Source organism: Magnolia sinica, chromosome 12 (genome assembly GCF_029962835.1).
Source record: "Magnolia sinica isolate HGM2019 chromosome 12, MsV1, whole genome shotgun sequence".
Lineage (NCBI taxonomy): Eukaryota > Viridiplantae > Streptophyta > Magnoliopsida > Magnoliales > Magnoliaceae > Magnolia > Magnolia sinica.
This window is the reverse complement of record NC_080584.1, coordinates 60,392,773-60,407,429: the sequence shown is the minus strand read 5'-3', so window position 1 is coordinate 60,407,429 and position 14,657 is coordinate 60,392,773. Positions and strand designations below refer to the sequence as shown.

Sequence of the window (14,657 nt, the reverse complement as noted above, 5' to 3'; positions counted from 1 at the left end):
ATAATTCACTAAAATGATTTAGAAGAACTTCAAATATTTAAATCAAATTTCACTGAAATTTTTTAGATTGTGTCCTAAAATGAGATTTCAAAACGTATGTATGGAGTGGATTTAATTTTAAAAAATATATATCAAAATGGGCCCACAGGGATCCACTCACCTCGGTGGATCCCCGCCACGCATATTTTGGATATAAGAAAATGTCATATCAGCTTTCTTTTTTATCCCACATTTTTCCATTGAAGGTTGTTGGTGAGGGAGAGGATTAGCTATGGCCTGACTGTGGGGCCCACCTTGATATATGTATTGTATATCCATGAAGAAATCGGATTACGTACCGAGTTACTCAGTACGCTCTTATCATACTGAGTAAAATCAATTGGGTCCACCGTGAATATATATGGTTTATCCATGCCGTCCATCCATTTTTATGATTTTACAAATTAGGGATTTTAGGGCTTACAGATTTGAATGTAGACCCCGAATTGAGCTTTTAATCTGTTACAATATATATATATATATATATATATATATATATATATATATATATATATATATATATATATATATAAGATTTTTTAAAAAAAACTCAGATTTAATGTTTCAAACATGAGATGCCATATAGTTGATGGAAAGGCTGCAATTCCAGCAGGCGCACGTAGGTTTTGAGTTGTGATTTCAACCCGTGGATACCCGCTACACCTAACTTGACTTGATGCCAACTCGCCTTAACTCAGTACCTGTGATCGGATTAGTCTAGGCCAGACCCAGACTCAGGTCGGGTCAGGCATGTTCGAATCAGTCCTAACTTAGTCTGACCCGACTTAATGCTAATCTCCAATGTCAACCCATAATTTTTGAAAGGGCCGATCATTGTTTGCATATGAAATCTTCTCCGACCAGTACACATGTCATCCCATATTAGGCTGACATGTCATATATTAAAGTAAGAGAGATGCTCTGGTGCTCTCCAGGTGTTATAAGTTATAATCCTACTTGCATTGGATACTTAGACAGTCCAACCATTGATCAAAGTTGTTCATGGGATTCAGCCTACATTTAATGGGCTATCATGCAAACATCACATCAATCCAACAAATAACAATCATTTAATCAATGGTCTTTAATATGAGCGGTCCAGCCAAGTTACACAAAAGCATGTCCAATTAACAATTTGATCCTTCCATTTATCTGGGTTTGCCATTTTTTGAGTTATGAATTTATAATCATTTTTATTTTTGGACAATCATAACCATCACATTTATGACTTTGAAAATGTATAGCTGCGAAATTAAGGCCTAATCAAAGATAGATTAGTTCATCCGATCATATTATCTGCCTCATTCTTTGGCTCATGACTTAAAATGATATCTCAAAACGGATGGACAGTGTGGATATAACAAATACATCATAGTGGGGCCCACAATACTGGTGTCCTCACCGTATGAGTCATGACATCCAAGAGGGAAACGGATTGGCTACTCCCCTTACACCAGACCCGTGGCTGGTGGTCGGTGCTCTATGGGTCCCATATGTGTTTCATCCATGTCGTCCATCCATTTTTACATATCATATTAGGGCTTGATACCAAAAATGAGAGGGATATAAATCTCAAGTTGACCACACCACATGAAAACAATAGTGATTGGATATCCACCATTAAGACCCTCCTAAGGCCCATTGTACTTTTTATTTGACAACCAATCTGTTGATTAGGTCATACAGGCCCAGATGAAGGGAAAAAAAATATCAGATTGATCCAAAACTTTATATGCCCCCCAAAAGGTTTTTAATGGTCGACGCTCATTCAACACTGTTTCCTATAATGTGGTCCAGTTGAGATTGGGATATACCTCATTTTTTATCTCATACCATAAAATGATATGGAAAAATAGATGGACAGCAGGGATGAAACACATACATCATGGTGGGGCCCACAGAGCACCGACCACTAGCCCTTGGCGCTGGTGTCAGCCGAGTAACCAATCTGTTTCCTGAGAGAGACTTCAAGTCTCTCTTTCTCTGTCTCTCTCTCACTCTCTCACTCTCGCGCACCCTCTCTCTCTCTCTCTCTCTCTCTCTCTCTCTCTCTCTCGGTCCTCTCTCAACCGCGCCCTCTCTCTCTCAACCGCACCCCCCCTCTCTCTCTCTCGGTCCTCTCTCTCACGCACCCTCTCTCTCTCTCTCTCGTCAGAGCTTGGGAACCCTATTTTCGGCGTGGACTCGTGATCGGGGCTCCAACTCAAACAGGAAGTTGTTCTCTTCCTCTAAAGCTCGGTTGACCGTGAGGTATCTCTCTCTCTCTCTCTCTCTCTCTCTCTCTCTCTCAATTTCTCTCAATCTCAATACCGATTGAAAAGATTTGGGGATTTAGGGATTTGGGATTTAGGGATTTAGGGATTTGGGGATTTAAGGAGTTGGGTCTAATACACAGTTGAACCTAAGCAGTCCAAAATAGTTGATAGAATGTCGAGATAATCCAACTAAAAGATTTTTATTATTTTCTATCCATGATACAAAACAAGACTCATTGTCTAGATGGTTAGGATCACTGGGGGATAACCTAGTTTCAAAGACTAAAGCCCCGGCATACAAACATGCACAAAAGACATCCTTAAAGGGATAAAAGTGGACCAAATGCACTGCCACACAATATTGCCTTCTATGGTAGCATGTTCATTGCATCAGTAGTAGCACATTAGAATTGCCACAACAAGAATAGTTGGTTGCCGAGAATAGACATCTAGAATCCTACATGTTTTCTTTTTTGTTTGCTTGCACGGGCTCATACACTTGCACATGCACATGCTATGCATTTGTATTAATGCTTTTGTTGCACCCTTTTTTTTTTTTCCTTTCCTTTATCAAGAAACATCACAAAGGAAGTTGGACGTGTAAGCATGACTTTCACCATATCAATGTACAATGCTTCAAAGCTTCAGGTGAGTTGGTCTTTTGACTATAAAGGAGAATTCTACATGCTTCTTTCTTCATTTTTTTCTTTCACCAGATAATCAGTCAAGCCTAATTTTTGGTTCATGACACATCTACACTAGATACCATAAGTTGTGCCTATGCCACATGTGCAATATCTAAGTAATTTATAAGTTCTTGTGTTTCACCCATTGTTCACTCCCCAAGTATAGGGTTGTGATGTAGTAATAAACTCGGTAAGACCAAGGTTGAATCCCAAGGGACTGAAACCTGTGCGTAATCTGATACTCACTAGAACTAGAACTAGATTAAGATAAAATCTAAATCAAATGAATTTGAGGGAATAATGATGAATTATTCTTGCATTCTGGACCAATCTCGGGCCTATTCAGCTTCAATTTCTCGACTTTCTCGGATCTCTGGCATGTAAATCCGTTGATCTTGCTCCGCTAGGGTCCATCCCTTGCCTTAGTGATTCTGGAGGGTTAAATCCATGCATTTAGCACCCTTTTTCAGTCCAAGCTCGTAAATACACCTTGCATCACAAACACGATTAAATTGAGCCACTAAACTGTACCATGTTTGTAAATCTATGTAATAAATGGGGTTTAATATGCAATATTTGACCCTCAACACCCATAACACTGCTAGAGTATCCAAGTTTTTCTTATCTTCCATGTTCTTACTTTGGGTCTTTACTTTGTTATGCCATTGTTACAAAATCATTAGTTTCCTTTTGATAACTGCATAATACGACCTAGGGTCACGTGCAAATGCCGACTATAGGTCGCAGGTCACCGAGATTCGACGGAGAGGATCGCGGGAGTCTAAGGAACGGTACAAACTAGGATATGGGCCTTACAGCCATTCACTCCCAACATCATGCACACTCAGCTCCCACCCATATTCTAAATGCCACATCACACCTTATTCCAGGGCCACTGACTCGAATGAGCATCTGGAATCCGTCAGGGCATAGATGGTGCTTCATGGTGCATCAACAACGTTAATGTGTCGAGCATTCTCCTTGACCCTGACAGGAGTAGCTCAGAAGTGATTTTAGCAGCTGAAACTACAATCCATCAGTTAGTTCATGCAGCTCAACAAAGCCTTTATCACCAACTTCATCAGGAGAAAAGAAAGGCTAAAACCAACGACTCATCTCCTCACCATCATCTAGAAGGAGGACGAGTATCCATATCAATGTACAAAGGAAGTTGGACATGTAAGCATGACTTTCACCATATCAATGTATAATGCTTCAAAGCTTCAGGTGAGTTGGAATTCTACATGCTTCTTTCTTCATTTTTTTCTTTCACCAGATGATCAGTCAAGCTTAATTTTTGGTTCATGACACATCTACACTAGATACCATAAGTTGTGCCTATGTTGTCACGCCCCAAACCCAAAAATCGGATTCACAGGAATCCCGATCGCCGAATCCGGTGCTGACAGCCTCCATAGTACCCCATTCTCGGCTCCTAGTGTCCATACGCCAGATTTCGATTCTAGGATTCTATAAGGAGGAAATTTTTTATTTTTATTTTTTGTTACATTTAACTCGCAATAAGCATAACCATAAGATTACCCAATTCACAAGGCAACATCATCATTACATATCCACTAATATAACGATTTGAGTACAATGCTGAAAAAGGAAATACATAAATTGAAAATCAAGCTCCAGAGGATCGCTACATGCTCCAAGCTCAACTCTGCTGCAACCTAACATCACCTGCACGCATATATTGTGCATAAGCTTATAGAAAGCTTAGAGGGTGGTGTAAGTGTGTGCACAAGGTAAGTGCCAAGTATTCGATACAATGTCATTATCATAAAAACTGGAAATATTGGTAATCCGTAAATCGTATAATGTCGGAATAAGTAGAAATACTAACAAGATCATGAATTATCAGAGTAAGCAGAAATACTGACAAGATTAGGAATTAACAGAATAAATAGAAATACTGACAAGATTAGGAATTAACAGATAACAGAGTAAGCGGAAATACTGACAAGTCCATGAGTCATTCAACATTAGAATACGCAATACAAATCAACTATGCAAATGAGGAGTTCAAGAGAGCCAAATATCAAATGCAAAGGGTGCAATGGAATATACATTCCTGATGAGTAACATAAATAGTGTCAGCTGTACCTAGACCATATAAATGCAGAGACACAATAACCAAGATGTCATATGCCGCGAATGTCATGCAACATGCGGTGCGAAGGGAATGACCATACTGGAGTGTGAAGTTGGGATGATAGTACGTAGTATCGCAGGCTATGGGTTCCATCATAAGGGACTTCTATCCAAACCAGTCCCATACCAAAATTTGAATAGTCAGACTCAATGTGGTAAACTCCTGATCTCAGGTTAGTCGCGCGCCCCAACCGAAATCCTGGCCATTGCGAAGGCACACGTAACAACTAGTTGCGCACCACCAACCCGAGTGGACAGTGAATGAATGAATGCATGAATGAGTATGCAACTCCTGCTCACTAAATCCACATATCAGTATAGTTCATCTCTGGGATCATCACCGGGGTTTAGTACACTCCAAATGGCACTGTCTCTCTCCCAGCAACACAGTCCAAGTGAGCGTAAGAAACCTCACTATCCGCCTGGCCAATAGTCTGCCAATACCTATCCGGCACATCGATAGCAGACCCATTCATGAGCTGGTCAAACTCAGCCTAGTAATGCCCCCTAACCTCAGGCGGGTAAGGCCACACCCCCTCCCAACCGACCACGATACAGTGAGAGACGCGGCCTCCTGGTATTCGGCACTCGGGCGCTCATGTTTCCACTCGGTCTCGATGTTAGGGCGTCTCCTGGCCTCGGAGATTTAAAGATTTTCACCCAGGGACATCTATGGCGCCCGTATTCTAGAACCAAACATTTTCGGTGTCCCATCTGGCCATCCACGATATGCCTGTGGAGGTTACGGCCCTGATGTCGCTAGGGCACAAATGCAAGATGCATGAGTCATACAATACAGTCATGCATCAATCCTACGCATACCATGCAATCATGTGAGATAACCTCCGCCTATCAGGGAGTCTCATAATAATCTGCCCAACGACATATGCAATGGTCAATTACATCCCATAACAAACATGCAGATGATGCGTATGGGCATGTATCATGATGTTATGCTGTCATATACTCATAATCAGTATCAATAACTGGCATCGACAATTAACCTCGACAATGTGGACATTTAACCAACATTACCCCCAAGGAATGACCCATATAGAGCCTAGCATATCATATAATGGACTCATGACCTCACACAAGGACCTAATATACAACATCATGGGCCTCACTCAAGAGCTTAATACACATCACGATGGGCCTTTCACGTGGGCCTAACATACATCACAATGGGCTCCATCGTCTAACCCTTAAATGCATCACAATGGGCCTCATCACATAGAACTCATATTCATCACATTAGGCTTAAAACACGTGCCGAATATACATCACAATGGGCCTCAACTACGAGTCGCATATACACCGTATAGATCTCGACAATCGGCCTTGACAATCGGAATTGGCCTCGCTCAATCGGAATCGACAATCGGTCACGACAATCGGGATCGATCAATAATCAGAGTTGACAAATTGGTCACGACAATCGGATCGATTGATAATCAAAATCAGCAAATTAGTCACGTCAATCGGGATCGACAATCGGGATCGGCAATCGGTCACGACAATCAGGATCGATCGATAATCAGAGTCGGCAAATTGGTCACGACAATCGGATCGATCGATAATCAGAATCGGCAAATTGGTCACGACAATCGGATCGATGATAATCAGAATCGGCAAATCGGTCAAGGCAATCGGAGTCGATAATCAGTCACGACAATCGGGATCGATCAATAATCAGAGTCGGCAAATCGGTCACGATAATCGGATCGATCGATAATTAGAATCGGTAAATCGGTCACGGCAATCGGAGTCAGTAATCGGTCACGACAATCAATATATAAACAAGGCGGGATCCATAGATAAATAGCCGATCAACCATAATATAAAGATCGGTCCTCAGCCGTAGTTATATCAAATCCGATAGCACGAAACCATCCGTTTATGACGAATGGGGCCCACTTATTTGGGTTAACCCACAAGAGAATTATGAGAATGGGCCTAACAAGGCCTAAGGGAAGGTCACAATGTGGACATCCAACCATCATTGCCCATCAATATGGACATTTAACCATCGTTGCTTCTAAGGAGTTACCCACATAAAGCCTAACGTATCGTGGGCCCATGGCCTCACACAATGGCTCAATACACATCACCATGGGCTACACTCATGGGTCGCATATACATCACAATAGGCCACATCTCAGGGCTGAAAACGCATCTCCATGGGGTCACATCACATGAGCTACATCGTAACGGGCCGCATTACCTCAAGTGGACCACATCACATGGGCCGGCCTTAAACACATCGAGTAGGCCCCATCAATGTGCCTCATATATAATATATCGGGCCTCGCTATCTGGGCCATAAATACATCACAACGGGCCACACCCATGGGCTTCGAATACATCACCATGGGCCTCGCCCATGGGCCTTGAGTACATCACAATGGGCCTCGAATACATCACAATGGGCCACATCACATGAGCCTAATACACATCACTAAGGGTCGCATCACATGGGCCACAAATACATCCAGGTGGGCCCCATAGAAGGGCTATAAATGCATCCGGGTGGGCCCACCATATTCTCCATCCAATCTGGTCATAAGGTCACAAAGACCTGGATTAAGAGAGTAAACAAATTTCATATAGATCCAAAACTTTTGTGACCCAAAAAGGGTGTCAATTGTAGACGTTCAAACCTCCACTATTCCTGCGGTGGGGTCCACCTGATATACGAATCTGTCTCAATTTTGTCTCAAGCCTTAAGGCGAGCTCACCCTTGGATGGATGGTTGGGATGTAACACCTACATCCTGTAGGACCCATAGAACTTGCTGACATCATCGCAACAGATGGGTCCTACCATTTGAACGATACAGATGAATCACATACATCGCGTGGGACCCACAGAACTCGTTAACGTCAATCAGCATGGTGGGCCCCACGTTATGGACGGCTTGGATTTACTACATACATCAACACCTGGACGATGTGGCTACAAAAAAAATACATCACGATGGTCCTCACCGTCTAGCGAATCTAACACATATCTCATACAGGGTCCCACATGAGACCCACCACCTACGTATACATGTATATGATATACTTTATTATTATTATTATTTTATTTTATTTTTTTTTGAAAAGAAACACCAGCATCCAAATGGATGGACGCTGGATAAACTACATATTTCGTGTGGCCCACCGTCTAAGCAATGGACGGTGGAATACAAAACATACATTATGGTGGGTTCGGACGATCTGCTGGCATCCATAGCAGTGGGGCCCACATGGCTTGGTGGTGTCACTACACCAGCCAAAAGCTGATGCTGGTACCCAACCAGTCCGCTGTAGCAGGCGGCCCCCCCTTAGATCAAATGGATGGACGGTTGGGATGGGGCTTATCCACACATGGGACCTAGAACTTGCTGACGTTGGACTGGCAGTGGGTCCCACCAAGTGAACGGCTTGGATGTGTTAACGCCAAGAGGGGGAGTGCCCTGCTACTGGCCGTCCAACCCATGGACGGCCCAGCTTAAAAGAAAATGGATGGACGGCATCAAATGCATGGTTGGGCATGCCTACTATTCAGCGCATGGCAACCCTTGAATTTTAAAAGGGGTGGGTCCTAAGTGACGGCCCCACACGATATAATATAATATTATTATATTAATAATAATTATTGTTGTTATTTAATGCATACAGCGTCCAGGCCCTGGACGAGCGGCCTGGATGCATGATACAGAGAGGTGGGTCCCACCATCAATGAACGGTGTGGATGCACCACACGTATGTCTTGAGTGGGGGCCCAAGTCCCATACGGGTGGTCAAGACACTTACGTCAGGGCCCCACATCAGATGGATGGCATGGATTAAACACATACCATGGTGGTCCCAGGACTTAATGACGTCACTACCGCAACAACAGCATGCTGCTTGGGACCCACCATCCTCTGCTTAGACGTTGTGGATCCAACACATCATCAATGTGGGTCCACACGTGTAGGACCCACCAGGATAAGGCTATTGTCAGTATTTTCCTTCATTCATGCTGCTGGACAGTACTAGCATTTGGGCTGTCCAGACTTGCTAGGCTCAGTCCAGGGATGTCCTCCCCTGGCTAGATGGTGTGGATTCAATCATGCATCAAGGTAGGGTCCACACGTCAGTGGGCCACCCCACTCTCATAAATAAAAATAAAAATTCAAGCTGATGTTAGTGATTTCCCTTTTGTCTAGATCAGCCCAGAAACGGGCAGCAAGGTGAATCTTACGGTCCGGATCATCCTGCGTGTATCATTAGGTAGGCCACACATCCAGAGAGAGAGAGAGAGAGATCAGTGAGATGGAGGGACCTCGCCACTATGGGCCCCTCTTTGATACGACACATACATCAAGATGGGTCCCACATATGTGGGCCCTCAAATCATAAATTAAATGAATAAAATCACCCACCTTTGATCTTCTTAGACTCCTCCTTCCACCGATGCAATCTAGAGCTCCAAGGGGTGGATTTTAACGGTTGAGATCGGCTTTGAAGGGTCGGATTGAGTGGTAGGGAGTGGGCTACACAAAGCTTCTCTCATGGAGCTCTCTTGCTTGGACGTTGGATGCTCCCTTGGTGCTTGGGAATGAGTGAGAAAAAAAGAGAGAGAAAAAATGGGTTGTTGTAAGGGAGATGGGATGGAGGGTATGGTTTCTTTTGACTTTTGGTAAAAGGGGATGGTTAGGCATGGGTATTGTTGACTTGGTGAAGAAAGGGGTATGGGTGAGTGATGGCTTATGATGGAATGTACTTGATTTGTACATTGATTGATTGATGTGACATGTCGTAGAGATTCTCTCAAAATTCGTAATGCACGGCATTTTCCTCGAACTGAACGCGGGCCCATATCTCCTGGCTTGGGTCTCACCTCGGCGCGCAAGATGCGGCATTGGAACCGCGGCGACGGCGCGGTCGCAATGATACAAGTTTCGAGTCGAGCCGACTCTGGTATGTAGAACTCGACTTAGACTCACGCGCAAACATCAGATACAGGTCGAGGGTCGCCGGAATTTAACCGAGAGGACCGCGGAAGCCTACAGAACAGTACAGTCTATGATACGGGCCTTACATATGCCACATGTGCAATATCTAAGTAATTTATAAGTTCTTGTGTTTCACCCATAACACTGCCAGAGTCTCCAAGTATTTCTCATCTTCCATGTTCTTACTTTGGGTCTTTACTTTGTTATGCCATTGTTACAAAATCATTAGTTTCCATTTAATAACAGCAGAATTTGTTGAAAGTAATGGAAAATTACTAAATGATATTTTATGAAATCAGGTCCCTCTCTTGTTGAGCATTGTTGTTAGTCATTATTTTATTTTTTTACATTACTTTGTGTTTCTATTTACAATATGTAAAATTGCATCACAGAAAGGGGCATGGGTTATGATTCATCATGAAATGAAACTGGCCACTATAATATGACCATTTTGTTAATCATAGACTTGTTTTGCATGAATTAGGGAAAAAAAAAAAGAACAAAAATGGATGGTGATGGTGCACTTTATTGCAACATTAGTGGAAGTTTGTCTTTGACAAAGGAGCTTTAAAACTTGAATCCTACAAATTCATCTATCATTTCCATTTTTCACCAAATTTCTTCTGTTTATATGCAGTTTGACAAACCTGACCAAGCCAAGTGATTGCTTTCTCTCAATGTTTGTAGATGACTTTGTGAAATGAGCTTCTTGATGTCATTGTATAGTTTGACAAATTTGTCATCAATTAATCCATGTTATAATGTTTCAATTGCATTACTAGTACACTTTCTATTTCTTGTTATGACTAATACATCAATTTGCAGGCGAAATCGAATGCAATGGTTTTGACTATTCTGGCACTCATATTGTCAATCCTTTGTAGGTAAAGTTTCGAGAGTTCATCAATTTGCACAAGCATTCTCAGTGTATTGTATTTGCAAATGTGAATGAAAATAAACAACTTATAATATATATGTGTGTGTGTGTGTTATCAATGGAGGATACCTTGATTAGGGGGACATGAATTTCTTGTAGCTTATGGTATGGTACCCCAATATTAGTTGTATGTTACTAGTATGTAGTAGATAATACTAGGTTCAATATTTTTTGTATGTGGCTAAAATTTTTATCTCAACTACTCTACGCAGATTCTGTCCCACTTCCTGCAAGTAAATTCCTTTGTATAACCTACACTTATAAACTAAACCTATAACCTACACTTATAACCTAAACCTAAACCTATAACATAAACCTAAAACCTAAAACCTAAACTTAAACCTAAAACCTAAATGTATTCTCAAATCCCTGAACCTAAACCTACACCTAATCCTAATCTCAACTCCTTAACCTAAACCTAAACCTAAACTTGAAAACCCAAACCTAAACCCAATCCCGAACCCGAACCTGATTTCCTAAACCTAAACCTTAACCTATTCTCAATTCCCTAAAGCTATAACTTATAACCTATAACCTATAACCTAAACCTTAACCTAAACATATAACCTTAACCTAAACCTAAAACCTAAATGTACTCACAAATCCTTAAACCTAAACCTACACCTAATCCTAATCTCAACTCCTTAACCTAAACTTGAAAACCCAAACCTAAACCCGATCCCGAACCTGAACCCGATTTTCTAAACCTAAACCTTAACCTATTCTCAATTCCCTACAGCTATAACCTATAACCTAAACCTAAAACCTAAAACCTAAACCTAAACCTAAAACCTAAATGTATTCTTAAATCCCTAAACCTAAACCTATACCTAATCCTAATCTCAACTCCTTAACCTAAACTTAAACTTGAAAACCCAAACCTAAACCCGAACCCGATTTCCTAAACCTAAACCTTAACCTATTCTCAATTCCCTAAACCTTAACCTATAACCTAACCTAAACCTAAACCTATAACCTACACTTATAACCTAAACCTAAACCTATAACCTAAACCTGTAACCTTAACCTAAACGTAAAACCTAAACCTAAACCTAAAACCTAAATGTATTCTCAAATCCCTAAACCTAAACCTAAACCTAAACCTATAACCTAAACCTATAACCTACAACATTAATATAAACTTATAACCTAAACCTATAACTTAAAACATTAACCTAAACCTATACTTATAACCTAAACGTATTCTCAAATCCCAAAACCTATAATCTAAACCTAAACCTTAACCTTAACCTAAACCTATAACCTAAACTTAAACCTTAACCTATAACCCATAACCTATAACCTATAACCTAAACTCAATTCCCTAAACCTTAACCTATAACCTAACCTAAACCTAAACCTATAACTTACACTTATAACCTAAACCTAAACCTAAACCTGTAGCCTTAACCTAAACGTAAAACCTAAACCTAAACCTAAAACATAAATGTATTCTCAAATCCCTAAACCTAAACCTAAACCTATAACCTACAACATTAACGTAAACTTACAACCTACAATATTAACTTAAACCTATACTTATAACCTAAACCTATTCTCAAATCCCAAAACCTATAACCTAAACCTAAACCTTAACATAAACCTAAATATATAACCTAAACCTTAACCTATAACTTAAACCTTAACCTATAACGTATAACCTATAACCTAAACCTATAACCTAAACTCAATTCCCTAAACCTTAACTCATAACCTAACTTAAACCTAAACCTATAACCTACACTTATAACCTAAACCTAAACCTATAACATTAACCTAAACATAAAACCTAAACCTAAACCTATACTTATAACCTAAACCTATTCTCAAATCCCAAAACCTACTACCTAAACCTAAACCTTAACCTAAACCTAAACCTATAACCTAAAACCTAAACCTACACTTATAACCTATAACCTAAACCTATAATCTAAACCATAACCTAAAACCCAAACATAAACCTGATCTCGAACCCGAACCCGATTTCTTAAACCTAAACCTTAATGCATTCTCAAATCCCTAAACCTAAACTTATACCTAATCCTAATCTCAACTCCCTAACCTAAACCTAAAACCTAAATGTATTCTTAAATCCCTAAACCTAAACCTACACCTAATCCTAATCTCAACTCCCTAACCTAAACCTAAACCTAAACCTAAACCTAAACTTGAAAACTGAAACCTAAACCCGATCCCGAACCCGAACCCAATTTCCTAAACCTAAACTTATAACCTTAACCTAAACCTATTCTCAAATCTCAAAACCTAAACCTAAACCTAAACCTATAACCTAAACTCAATTCCCTGAACCTCAACCTATAACCTAACCTAAACCTAAACCTAAACCTATAACCTACACTTATAACCTAAACCTATAACCTTAACCTAAACATAAAACCTAAACCTAAACCTATACTTATAACCTAAACCTATTCTTATAACCCCAAAACCTATAACCTAAACCTAAACCTTAACCTAAACCTAAACCTATAATCTAAACCTACAACCTAAAACCTAAACCTAAACCTTCACTTATAACCAATAACCTAAACCTAAACCTAAAACCCAAATGTAAACCTGATCTCGAACCCGAACCCGATTTCTTAAACCTTAACGTATTCTCAAATCCTTAAACCTAAACCTACACATAATCCTAATCTCAACTTCCTAACCTAAACCTAAACCTAAACTTGAAAACTCAAACCTAAACCCGATCCCGAACACGAACCTGATTCTTAAACCTAAACTTATAACCTTAACCTAAACCTATTCTCAAATCCCAAAACCTATAACCTAAACCTAAACATAACCTAAACCTAAACCTAAACCTTAACCTATAACCTTAACTTATAATCTAAACCTATAACCTAAACTCAATTCCCTAAACCTTAACCTATAACCTAACCTAAACCTAAACCTATAACCTAAACATAAACTTATAACCTACAACATTAACATAAACTTATAACCTAAACCTATAATATACAACATTAACCTAAACCTATACTTATAACCTAAACCTATTCTCAAATCCCAAAACCTATAACCTAAACCTAAACCTTAACCAATAACGTATAACCTATAACCTAAACTTATAACCTATAACCTAAACTCAATTCCCTAAATGTTAACCTACCTAAAACCTAAACATAAACCTAAAACCTAAACCTAAACCTAAAGCCTAAATGTATTCTCAAATCCCTAAACCTAAACCTACACCTAATCGTAATCTCAACTCCCTAACGTAAACCTAAAACCTAAATGTATTCTCAAATTCCTAAACCTAAACCTATACCTAATCCTAATCTCAACTCCCTAACCCAAACTTAAACCCGATCCCAAACCCGAACCCGATTTTCTAAACCTAAACTTATAACCTTAACCTAAACGTATTCTCAAATCCCAAAACCTAAACTTAAACCTTATCCTAAAACTAAACCTAAACCTAACCTATAACCTAAACCTTAACCTATAACCTAAACTCAATTCCCTAAACCTTAACCTATAACCTAACCTAAACCTAAACCTATAACCTACATTTATAACCTAAACCTATAACCTTAACCTAAACATAAAACCTAAACCTAAACCTA

The 14,657-nt window shown here is 40.1% G+C and overlaps 1 long non-coding RNA gene across 1 annotated transcript in view; it reads right to left on the bottom strand.

The window, feature by feature from the left end:
* The window catches only part of LOC131221465 (uncharacterized), a 98,984-nt gene extending 84,665 nt beyond the window's left edge, over positions 1 to 14,319 (bottom strand). Inside the window, exons 1-2 of the long non-coding RNA XR_009159289.1 lie at positions 14,227 to 14,319; positions 11,778 to 11,830 (exon numbers count right to left, since the gene is read on the bottom strand). This is a non-coding gene — a long non-coding RNA (uncharacterized LOC131221465). The remainder of the gene's footprint in view (positions 1 to 11,777; positions 11,831 to 14,226) is intronic.
* Positions 14,320 to 14,657: the final 338 nt, after the last annotated feature.